General features: G+C 42.3%; 1 protein-coding gene across 1 annotated transcript in view; it reads left to right on the forward strand.

Annotated features, from left to right (window-relative positions):
* Nucleotides 1-7,147: 7,147 nt before the first annotated feature.
* FOXP1 (forkhead box P1) overlaps nt 7,148-12,819 on the forward strand; it is a 502,499-nt gene continuing 496,827 nt past the window's right edge. Inside the window, exons 1-2 of the mRNA XM_065407830.1 lie at nt 7,148-7,235; nt 8,663-8,759. The gene's annotated coding sequence lies outside the window, so the exon portion shown is untranslated. The remainder of the gene's footprint in view (nt 7,236-8,662; nt 8,760-12,819) is intronic.

Below are 12,819 nucleotides of genomic sequence, written 5' to 3' on the forward strand. Positions count from 1 at the left end.
TTTGAACAAAATCAGGCTTTAAGGTCTGAAAACCCAATGGTGAAATTATTAATAAGCTAAAGAAGAGGTGACAGGTGTTCTGCTGCAGCAAAATAATCATGGGAGACTGCCGGTGGCCTCCTATGCTTCCAAGCAAAGAGAGCCTCAAGGATAAAAGACCTGAATAGCACCTTTAGCAGGGGGAATACCATCCGCACCAGCATTTGTCCTCTTGACCTTCAACCAGCTGCAAGAGATGGACCTTACGCTGCCCTCTAGGAGACTGAGCCTCACATGGACTATAACTGGAGGGAAATAATAAACACAGTATATTATCACTGTCAAGGCTTGTGTTGCATTATTTGTTTCAACAGCTGTGCTTCCATAATATGAATAATTATTGTTCCTTCACTTACATATATGCTTTTGTGCTATTCCTCTGGCCCAGAAGTATGATGATTATGGGTACCTGACATTCCCTATGGAGTGCTGAACTTTAACACGCCTGGCCATGACATAGCATGGTCAACTATGGTGGGAAGAAACAGGACTTAGGATATGACATGGTTGATAGGAGATTCATTTATTTTTAATGCGAGGACAATGACTGCTTTATGAGAGGAACTGCACACAAATGTTCACGGGGTTATCAAGGAGGAACTGACCTGGTGTGCCATAGCTTGTAGAATGTAACAGTATGTCTTTGGACACAAAGGCCTTCCCTTCCTTTGAACATATACCCTAGTCTCAAACAGAGCAAGAAGTTGGAGATCCTGAAAAATGGGTCTGAGAAACTGCTGTGATGAACTCCCTTGAGGGGAGAATAAAAACCTTAACTTCTTTTTTAAGTTTGTATTTGGCCTACTACTTGTAGAAAAATGTGTTGAGAATGGTTTTCTTGTAGTCTGTCTTTCTCCCTGAAATCTTTCCCTTTTCATGCCTAAAACAATCCCTTGCTCCCTGCAATATTTATTTCCTATCCTATATTTGTCTTCTCTCCATCCCAGTTTGCGCAATAAAATAAGATGGCTCATATTAGCATTTTACACATGTTCAATACTGCAAGAGGACCTGACTTGTGGTTTTCCAAATGAATTGGTCATAGAGGTACTATAAGATTGGATGTCTTGTGGTGTTTGCCACTCCATGTACAGTACATCATATACTTATATTCAGGAAACAATAGGAATTGAGACTGATATTAATTCCAATGAATATGCATTGAAAAACCTCCACCAAAATGGGACAGATTAATACTCTGACCCAAATACAATAGCTATTCCTCCCCTTTCTTTGCCCGCCAGGAAAAGAAAATACCTATAGTTTGGCAACCCAGAACAACTGAAAGTGTGCAAGTTATCTAAGGCCACTTTTTGTTAGACTTTAAGTGAATGGAGTAATGGAATATCAGCGTGAGCAAGGGTATGAGAATCTAGCCCCTTACAATCTGCTAGGATGCGCTTAGGACTCCAGGGCTAAATTCCATTCTCACTCATACTGATGCAACACTGACTTCAGTGGAGTTACTCCGGATTTACATCAACATAATGGAGAATAGAATTTAGGCTACTGCATGTACCTGCCTAACTGCACTTCGATGATGAAGCTGTAAATGAAAACTGGCCTCCACCATGGTTTCCCTTGTAAACACCAGCTAACGGAAGAACAGAGAGACAATTTGTGTTCCTCACGACTCATCTCTTCTCTCCATTCAGCTAGCAGTCCCTTATATGGCAGGGAGAGTGCAGGGGGCTAATATTCAGCTGCGGTTAGTATATGCTGGTTAATTGGAGCCTGATTGTGCCAGGTGCTAAGCATTTCCCATTAACTTTGTTGTGAAGTGAGGCTGCTCAACAGCTTTCAGGATCAGGCCTTCAATGCAGACAAGGGGCTAGACTTTTAAAAGTGCTCAGCTCCCACTGAGAACAAAGGGCTAGACAGAATCTGAGAACAAGGGCAGATGCTGGGTCCTATGCGCTTCTGAAAAACGTGGCCCAGGATTTTTAAGTACACGTTAGTTTTATGTCACCGGCTTTCTTGTGAGGGAAGGACATAAACCACAATTTAATTTTTAAAACAATCTTGCTTTGGCTACAACTCTCATTGGGGACAACTATATTTTCTTGTTCCCACCCCAACCTGCTTCCCCATATTAAAATGAATATTGCCCCCATTGAAGTCCATGGGGATGTTGCCAATGGCGTCACTTGGGGCAGGATCAGGCCCTTAGTGTAGGTTTTTATGCCTTTGTAAAACTTATCACCACTTGGATCACAAAGCTGAGCCTTCACATCCCAGAAATTAGCTGGGCCAAAGAAATGTCTGGCCTTATTTACCTTCTCTCATAAACACAGTCTGACAGGCAAGATTGCATCTTCTGTCTTTTGAACAGTGTCTATTGTCATAAGGATCTGACTTTCTTCACATTCGCTTGTTTTATACTTAGAATTGGAGTGATTGCCAACATCAAACTTTCTTTGCAGCAGAAATCTTCTTGTAAATTAATGGATGTGATTACTCATGGGTTCTCTGCTCTAATTATGCCTCCTTAGAATGGTGGCATGATTGATTTAAACAACCACAAAATATAAAACAAGCTGCAAAACCAACAAATTTCATTTGTCAATGTGCTTTTTTTTTTTTGAGGTCCCATATTGCATTTCTTTTCATACTCTATAATAATAGAGACAATAATATCATGGTGTCCATTTATGCTTTGTGTCTAAGTAAGAAGCAGGGAAGCCCTAACTTGTTTCCAGTTCATTTCTCATTGTGTACAACAATGCCTTGTTGATGTATTCTGTATATCCTCATAAACCAGTGACTAAAATGGAAAGGATTTGAAGAGGCATTGCTCATGGGATGCTGGAGGTGTGGCGCTAGAGCAGCTTGGAAAACATTCTGACTTTAAAACAGTAACACCTATAATTATAGAGGCGTCATCACCTCCATAATTTTTTTCTTTTTTACTAACAAGCTGTAGTCATAGCGTGTGTACACCCTTACCAAAATCTGCCAAGCATTTGCTCCTGGGATAATCATGGTGGTGGTGGGAATATCAAGCATCTCTTTCTCCAGGCACTTGTAAAACAATACAGCAGTAAACAATTCAAGTGCAATTAGCAGCCTGCCTTGGTGGAGGGGGAGGGAGAAGTCCCACTGCTCTTATTGTCTATGGAATTAATCACGTTTTATAGAGTTAATATACTGATTTACATTTGCATAGTTAAAAACAAGAGCCAAGAAGTTTACAATAAACAAAGTTTATTCTGGGTTTAAATGTATAACATAAATACCTCTAAAGCACTTCAGTAAGAGAAAAAATAGCTTCTATTTATGTGCAAGCTATGGTCTAAGAATTGCACTATATATTTTCTCCTGCTGTAGTTTCCTATCAGAAAACAATGAAGTAAAATGGAAAAAAGGTGAAAAAGACCCTAATTATATTACAAAAATGTAACCTGCCTCTTCCAATCACACACATCTATAACATATTCCACTGTACGTCAAGTGGGTGGGGTAGATTGTGAAGGCTAGTATTTTGTTGCTGCTTTTTGATAATTGAGTCTATTTAGTAATACAATGACATAATGAAATGATGTACTTACTCTCTTTGAAGATTACTCTTAAAGTACAGCTAAACCATCTTTGTCTTTGCAAATATTTATTTGCAATGATTTTCCTCTTAATTATTTAAAATATAATGAATTAGGCATAAGTACTTTGCCATTAGTGTAATTTAAAGTGTAATTGCACATCAGAAGCATCTTCGAAATATGCTTCTATAATATTTACTTTTTCTGCCAAAAGGTGGCGTTCTACTACCATGCCCTTTCTTTTGTGTGAAAATCTTCCTGCTTTAATTTGCCAAGAAGAAACTTCCACTTGATTACTGATCAAGAAATTAAAATGTGCTCTATATGAATGCAACGTGACAGTGTTGAAAATGAACAATATGTTAAGAAGCAGTTAAGTTCCCCACTAACATATAGTAATGGACATGCAGTTCTTCACCACTTCAGCTGACTAGACACTGAAATATACAAAATCAGAGAGAGCAACATTTAGTGAGAACCTTGTTTCAAACCTGCTGAAAGCCAAAAATGGGGTGAGTGCAATTACCAAAAAGCAAAGAAATGGACAAAATGAGATTATTAACAGTTTCCACTTAGTTGAAAGAAAATAGTTTCTGCTAACCGAGTATGTTGCTCAATAATTCCTAGAATCAAATTGCCATCTAAATTGTTCTTTACAGAATGCTGCAGAATTGCTGTCACACTATTACACTGGATGTTTCTGGGTCCTCAGCACCTCTGAAAATGAGGCCACTGATTTAGATACCTAAATATAAATTTAGGAGCCTAGCTTTAAGCACCTTCTTTTATAAATCTGGCCATTATCTTTATTTCTGAAAGGGTGTGATGCTTCAACACATCACTTATTGTAGCTACTCACAGGGTAAGCTGAACATTTTAGAGTGGAAGGGTAAAATGTTCATCTTCAGTCTACACAACTGATCTCTGTTGGGCATTCTGTATGCAGCCCTCTCAAACATCAGACACCAATTGGCATTCTTCATACAGAATAAGTATAAGAGAGATTGTGTAGGGGGGTTAGCAGGAAAAATTCTACATTTATAATTTTAACTAGTGGGATTGCTAACACCACCCAATGGGTAGGGCCTGTCAGTTCCTCCATTTGTCACTTAGGGCGAAATCCTGGCCCTGTTGAAGTCCCTGGCAAAACTGCCATTGATTTCAATGGGACCAGCATTTCATGCTTGGAGTTTGTTGATCTCTTGTACACTTTGCAGTGTCATATGCTAGGTCAGACACACAACAGTTGGTTGTATAGGAGTAACTATCACTGAACTGAACAGCAGTAGTCCTAAGAGTCCAACTAAACTCCACAAAGAAAATGCCACTCAGATATAGAATAAATATGGCAAAATTACAGTTCTATGTTTTAACTCTCTTCATTTATGCCAGTGTGGTTCATATCATATAAACGAAATGGTACTTGGTCATAACACTATTAGGTATTAGTAATACTGTCTTTAACACTTGGAACAATTGAGTGAGTTAAAAAATTTCAGCTTTTTTTTTTTAACTTAATACATTTTTACCATGAAGCTGCTGAAGTGATGAGTTTTATTATTATCGGTTGGATGGACACTGAGGATCCAATCCCGCAGTCCTTCCTCAGTCAAAACACCTACCGAGATCAATGGGAATTTTGTTCTAAACATGGAATGCAGGCTGAGGCAAGATCCTGTAAGGTCTCAAGTCATGCAGCAATAGTGAGTATGGGCATCTCATTTGACACTTTTTAGGAGTGGGCTTTTGGTTTACTAATCACCTACTTTCCTCTGCCTGGCACTGGTAAAAATAGGAACATATTTATTGTTTATTTTATACATATTATTGATTAACAATAGAGCTGTGCAAGTGGGTCTTTATATTAAGCACTGTAGAGAGGGAGTGCTTAGACCCTATAAGACTGGGGTGTGTGTGTGTCAGGAATTCTGGATTCTATTTCCGGCTTTACTACTGACTTGTTGTGTGATTTTAGGCTGTTAATGTAGTCTCTCTGTGCCTCACATACCTATTTATAAAACAGGGTAATTTCCCCCCCACCTTACAGGGATGTTGGGAGGCTTAATTATATTTTGCAAAGTGCTTTGAGAGCCTCATAAAAGGCCCTGAATTATAATTGAGAGTGCAAAATTATTACTTTTCAAACTGGTTATAAATTTGATTTTTTTTTTTAAGAAAGGCCTCGATCATGTTATGGGTTAATATTAAATAAAAGTGTTTAAAAAACACAGAGGTTTGTGAGCAGCAAGACTGCAACCTAACTGTTCCAAACTGGATTAATGAAAGAAATTCCAACATACTATGAACTAGCCCCTTACTGCTATGGTCTTGGTGATATGAATCTTCAGTGGTACCCATCCTATTCCCCCATCCCCTTTTATTTTTCCTTTTTTTTTAAGGGGGGGAGTTAATTTAGTGCTAAGACTTTAGAAATAAAGCAGCATTTATTCAGCATCCCTTGCCTCTTTTATTGGATTTCTCTCAGGCGATTTAACTTCAAGCCTGGTTGCAACACACTAACAAATCTCATCACCTTTTTTTTTTTTTTTTTTTTTTCTTTTTCTGAGCACTGGATGTAAACTACCCTCAACACTTTCCTCCTGACCGGTATCTCTGCAACAGCAGGTAACTTGTGTTAAACAACGCATCGCCCCAGACTCTGAGCTTGTTCCTAGAAGGAGCAGCGAAGGGGGAGGGAAACAAACAAGCGACTCGCGATTTTAAGGCACTTTCTCCCAGCGGCGCCTTGCCCGGACTCACCCCAGCCCCAGCGCGCGTGTAACCTAGCTCCGTGCCCTTTGTAAGGAGAGACTCGCTCGCGGTACACGCCCGTTTCCTTGCACACTGGGGTTTGTCCTTCGGCTGAACTTTCACCTCCCGAACTCGCCTGCTTTCATTGGATCAAGTGCCGAAAAAACCGAGAGGGGAGAAGCCTCTCGCTTCGGCGCTGCCTCCGAAACACTCGCACTTTCAGTCTGGCGCTCGCTCCAGATCTCTCCCCCACCCCGACCCATCTCCCCTTCGCTCTCGCCTCTGGACGGGAACAAGCCCCAGCCAACAGTTTGCTCGCCCCGCTCGCTAGCCCCCCAGCGTCCCCCTTTGCCCCAGCTCGGTTGTGTCCCCGTCTCCCCCTTTAGCCGAGCTGCACCACCGCAACCCTTGTGCCCCGGTTCTCCCCCCTCGCGCCTAACTGGGCTGCGCCCCCCGGCTCCTCTGCCTCTTTTGCAACTGCGAGCTGTGTGTGTGTGTGTTTCTTTGCACCGAGCCTTGTTGTTTACCCAGCAGGTGGATGTGACGTCAGAGACTCATAACAGCAAAAAATAACAACATCTCCCTCCGCGGGGGTGTTATTTCTCTCCCCCTCCCCAGCTTTGCTTCCTTCTTCCTCCCTCTCGCCAAACTCCAGAGTGGCCGCGCAAGGCGCCTGGAGCCGAGCCGGGAGCGGCGGGGGCTGGCCCTGCCAGGCGCTGGGCTCCCCTGGAAGCTAGTCCCGAGCGGAGGGCTCTATTGTTATTTATTGTGCGGCTGTTGCACGCTGTGCCTGCTGCCCAGGCTCGGCGCATGGGGCTTGCCCGGCTAGAGTACAGGGAGGGACGGGCAGGCAGACTCACCCGCGCTGGGGGGAGCCCGTAGTGGGCACCGACAGGCCGTCTCCAGCGGGTGAGTTTGGCTTTTCGGCTTTTCCCCTCCACTTTTCAGGCGCCTTCTTGTTTGTTTCACTTTTCTCTCCCCCCCCTGCCCCCTAACTCCTTCCATCCCCCCCCCATCCCCAGCCTCCACGTGCCCCCCTCCCCCTGGCGGGGGATGCGCGCTGGCCGCCGGTCTGTTTGCATAAATCAGAGCCGATGCAATGGGAGAGGCGGCGGCTCCTTCACCTCTGGGGCTGGCCGCTGGCCACTGCCGCCGGAGCAGCCCCACCAGCCACCCCCAGCGCAGCGCCCCGCTGGGGGAGCGGGGCGAGCCGGGACGGGGAGCTGGTGCCGGGGGGGAGGACACGCCGTTCCCCTGGCGCTGGAGGGAGCGGCGGGGGGGGAGTTGGTTCTCCCCCCCCCCTCTGCTCTCACTTTGGAAACTTTTTATCCATCTTCTGCCCCCTCCCCGTGAACTTCAGCGCACGGGCCCTGGGCGCACAAGCCCCTCCGCGCACGCAGGGGCTGGGCTCGCCTGCCGCTCGCGCCGGTGTCACGCCGCGGTGCGCTCCCGCGGAGTGGCGCCCCGGGGAGGAGCGCGCGGGCTCCCCCGGGGACCCTCCAGACGTGGGGCGGAGGGGAAGGTCCCGCTCCGTTACATCCCCGCCCCGAGCCCAGCCCACGCGCACGCAGGGGGCTGGCCGCGCCGCTGAGCGTCCCCAGGATTGGGCTCGGCTCTTTCCCGGGAGCCGGGGCTGCCGCAAGGCGGCGGGCGCGATCCCTGCCCCGCGGGAGTTGCGCGCGCGCGGAGCTGGGGGCTCTGGCTGGAGGGGCGCACACGCGGCGCAGTTGCAGGCAGCGTGCGGAGAAGTTGCGGCCAGCGGCTGTCCTCTTTCCCCGAGCGCAACGGGGACCTTGATTTCCCTCACTCCCCCCGCCTTGCTGCCACTGCCTGAGGCAGTCCTGCCTCCCGCCCCTCCACATCCAGTACCACCTGTTGTCGCTTCCAGAGCACTCAGCCCAGATGACTCTGCGCCCGGAGTTCCCGGGCACCCCAGCCAGTGTAACACACACACACAGCCCAGCACCGCGCATCGTCCCCACCCTTCGGTGCCTGCTCCGTTGCCAACCTGCCCCCCCCCCCTCTTCTGAGATGAAGTGTTTGAATAAACATTTGCAACTCCAGACCCAACCCTGCCACTTGCCCCCTGGTGCAACTCTGCAAGCGCAGATCCCCGCTGAATGGCGATGAGGGGAGATTTTTAGATCCTGTTACTACCACTCAGTCCTTAGATCTATTTCCTGATCCCGTTTCTTGCAAGTGTTTCACGGCTCCTCTTCTTTCCCCCCCTCCCCCTCAACACCGCACATTTTCTCCCCCCCCCCCCCTCCTTCCCCTGACCAAACCTGCCTTCTGGAGACTTGTTGAAAGAACCCCTGGTTTCTTCTCGACCGTAGAGCCCAAAGTTTTGCCTGCCGGAGCAGCAGCAGCCTTTGCTGAGGAGCTGTGTACTGGCGATCATTCACTCAGAGCCTCTCTCACTGCTATCTCCCGGTAAGTATAGGGAAATCGGCGGAGGCTTTTACATATAAGGATATAAAGGACACCCCCCCCCACACACACACTTCCCCACTCCAAAAGCAAACTCCCAAATAAAGAGAAACCAGGGGAACATCTATCATAAAGGGTACAGATCAGCTTACAAAAGCTACAGGCTGAAACGTTTATTTCAGGTCAGTGAAACCGAAGGGGGAAAGTACATGCTGCAGGATGTATTAAACATGGAGTTTTTTTTTTTTTTTTAAAAACAAGAAAACATGGGATCAGAATTTAGCTAACAGTATAAGTGCTGCTATAAAATACAGTGACAAGCTTCCTTTCCCTCCCCCATCCCACTTTATAACTATTAATTATTTCCAACTCATTGTGTTTAAATACCATTGCTGGGTTGATTACAAAGTGTATTGATTTTTAGCCTGCCTTCCTTCTAGGCATTGGTCTTACAATTTTTTGCTTTCAGTGAACCAAAAAACTCTTAAAATGGCACTTTTTAAAAAACAATATGACTGTCAGTGTCAACTCTTCAGACATAATGCTCCCACCAAGCATTTCATTTAACGGCTACAAGTGCTTCTGAATTCTACTTCTATGGAGAGTTCTGGCTTGATCTCCTATCCTATCAGGAGTTTAGGGTTTCACTTTTAGTAACTGTTCTGTGAATGAGTAATGTGTACAGTATTTGCACAGTGTGTCTGTACAGTAGATGATTCTGAATCCTTGAGTATTGAATAATTATACCTATTTTTAAAAAAAAATCTTTAAATGACACTTGTTTTAAATTTAGCTTTTTCTGTTATGAATTTGCTTTGGTTATCTGACTTATAAAACATCAGTATAACTAATTACATTCTCTTAACTAGGCAGATAGTTACTTGTAAGTATGTCTTTCAAGAAATGTACTTCTCACAACTACTACCTTAAGGAGTATCTTTGGTTTAATTTTATTGGAGGACAGAAATAGATGTTTGAAATACTTAATAGTATTTTACAATTTATCTGATTGAGAAGGCAAATCCTGTGTTGTTCTTCCGTGTTAAGCATGAGAGGTTTTCAAATATTTTGAGTTCTACAATAACAAAGTGGATCTCAAGGAGGAAGTGTACTATGCATCTTTGAACCCAGATTGAGGGGCTCAAGGGAAGGAGGGGAAACTTGGACTTTTGGTTTCACGTTCTCTGTTCTAAATCCCCCTCCCTGCCCCAAATTTTATTTGAACTATTGCACAATTATATAGAATGAAATGGGGGTGATGGGTGGGGGAGGAATCTCCACTAGTCACCATTCAAAAGGTGTCAGCTAAAATCTCATTGCAAAAAGGTAGTGTAGCTTTAACATCTTGCATTGGCAGCATTCTTTCCCCTTAGTCTTTGGATTAGTCATTGTATGAGAGAGAGAGGAGGGAAAAAAAATCGCTTTTTTGAAAAAAGTAAAGTAAACAGCCTCCAACAAGTGAACCTTGACAACCCAGATTAAGGAAGGCAGTAGAGATCAAACAAATCTGCTGCTGGGCTGTTGTCAGGAGCTGCCTCACTGAAAGCTCTGGACTATTCGATCAGGCAGCAAGGTTATATGTTCACTTATCCAGAAATGGACCATTACAAATGCTGATCTTTGTTGTGAAACCAAAAGATAACTTTGAGAAAAAACATTTCTAGTATTGCAATTCAGTGTTTCTCTACCTCTTCAGATTCTGACTTGCAGAACGAGTTAATTAATCAGTCTTTGGGACTGTGTTGTATTCAGTTTTAAGTTGATTTACAGTTCTATTTTATTTATGCTACCTAGAATTGCAGAGAAGTTCACTAACATCATGTTAGCAAAAAATTAAAGTTTTATGAAGTTTACCTCTGAAATTTTAGAATTTCTGAATTGTCAGGAAGCCAAGTGTGCGTGTGAAGGTGTTATTCTGATGTGGACTAGAACAATTTTGTTATTTTTTGCCTTATTTTTAGTTTCACTCAGTTCTTGGAATTTAGAAAACAAAAAGGTAGTTTTCTAAATATAGCATCAAACTATGAGATTTCATGTTTTGGCCATGTCCTGATTTTTTACAAAAATGTGTGTGTCATGTCCCTTTGAGTCTACTTTATATAAACTTAATTACTATACTTTTGTTTAAAGAAAGTAGTACCAAATGTCAGCATAGCGTATTATGGTTTTCTCAAAGTAAAACACAACCAAAGTATCAACTCATTAAATTAGATATTTATATTCCTTTAAACCTTTTGTAGGATTCTGTATTCATCTTCAAACACTTCAGTGTAAACTCTGCAAATGTTATTCACCACCTAGTTTCTTGCTATAAAATATCCTAAAACAATGGAAATAGAGATTTTCAAATTCTTAAGTAAAAAGCTGCGATGTTAATGTATACAGGAAACAACAAGTGAACATGTATTGCATGATTTAAAAAAAAAAAAAAAACCTGTATCATTTAAGTATTTCTTTAATTAGCAGTACAGACACACAATAAGCACTTTATACTTTTTTTTTTATAAGCCAAGGTTTCATCACCATGCTGCACAACTTATTGCAAAGCCAGTAGTTTTTTATAGCATATACTTTTTATTGTCTAATTAAAGTATGCATGTTAAACATACACATGTATGCTATTAAGCCATTTTGGGTAATATGTAATGTTTAATAGCTATAAATATTTTCTCAAATCAGTTCCACCAGGAATAGTAATAGTAACCAAGCTGATTTTTATACTGGTAAGAGAAGGAAAAAGAGTTAAGTGAAGAATTGTACATTGAACACTGTCGTGTTGCAAATGTGGTGCAATGCTATTTTATTAGGGAAGATCGCTGTTTAACAGAGCTTAAATTTGCACTAACATCATTACTATGAGAATACCATAAACATGTAAGCCTCTCAAATCCATTTTGTTTCATGATACTGTAAAAATTAAGGGAAAGGTTAGTAGTAAACAGCAAGGTTTTTCATGGAATACAGTTAAGTATTTAATATTCTTATGGCTTGTGGCCATTTATATTGATCGTTTGAATTGGATGACAATTTCTTCATGAAATATTTTTCTGGTGTGTGTTATATGTAAAATTGTAAAATGTGCATTCATGTAGAATTTGTATTTATAATATGGTTATTTCAGCAAGTCTGTCCAGTTATTTATACTTTAATGGTGCTTTTGTCTTTCTACATTTTCTCAGAGATGCTTTAATAAAATTTAAATAGATCATATGCTGTCAGAAAATAGTATAAATTTTGTTTACGATTCAGTTGGTTTAAGGTACTTATACTAAAGAAGCTCATTTAACCCCAAGACTGAGTAGCATTAAGTGGTGAGAGGTCTCATGAAGAGCTTCTACTGCCCTTTGCTCTTATGATAATCTTAAATTACTACAGTTTAATTGCAACTTCAAGGGACTGAGCTGAAATGTTTTATGCAGCTGAGAAAGGGTTGGAGAAAACTGCAGCTAGATTTGCACAGGTAGGTAGTTGGTTTCCTTTGAACAGGAACTGCATTTGTTTAGGCCTTTTCTTACCTTTCTAAATGCATGTTGTACTGTAGTTTCATGTAAGGGCCTATCAAGTTTGCACAGAAGTAAAAATCCAATAGCAAAACTTTGATCAGACTTCAGTGGGCGCAGGATTGGGCACTTATAGAAGCAACTTAGCTAATGGGTGAATACATATTTTGCACATTGTCAATATTTAAATATATATGTGCATTTAAGAAAAGATCAGAACCACCCCCCAAAAGATTCTTTACTGTCTGTTTCTCATAATCACTTCCATAAGAGAGATTTTCTTTTTTTGGCGGGGGGGGAGGGAAATTTTATAAAAACCTGAAGGAAATAATGACTGGTTTCAGTATTAAGGTAGTAACAAAAAAAATAAAAATAAAATAAAAATGGAAAAACTACACTTATGGCTTGCACTCTGTCTGTACTACAGCTCATTCCATTTATGACTTGGCACTGCAAGTGTCTCAGATGAATAACTTGCTATCTCCCACATGTGTCACAATACTTATTAAATGAGTAGTCAAAGACACTCATTCAATGAGTGGGTCAAATTTGTAGACATTTTG

This window comes from Emys orbicularis, chromosome 7 (assembly GCF_028017835.1).
Source record: "Emys orbicularis isolate rEmyOrb1 chromosome 7, rEmyOrb1.hap1, whole genome shotgun sequence".
Classification (NCBI taxonomy): domain Eukaryota; kingdom Metazoa; phylum Chordata; order Testudines; family Emydidae; genus Emys; species Emys orbicularis.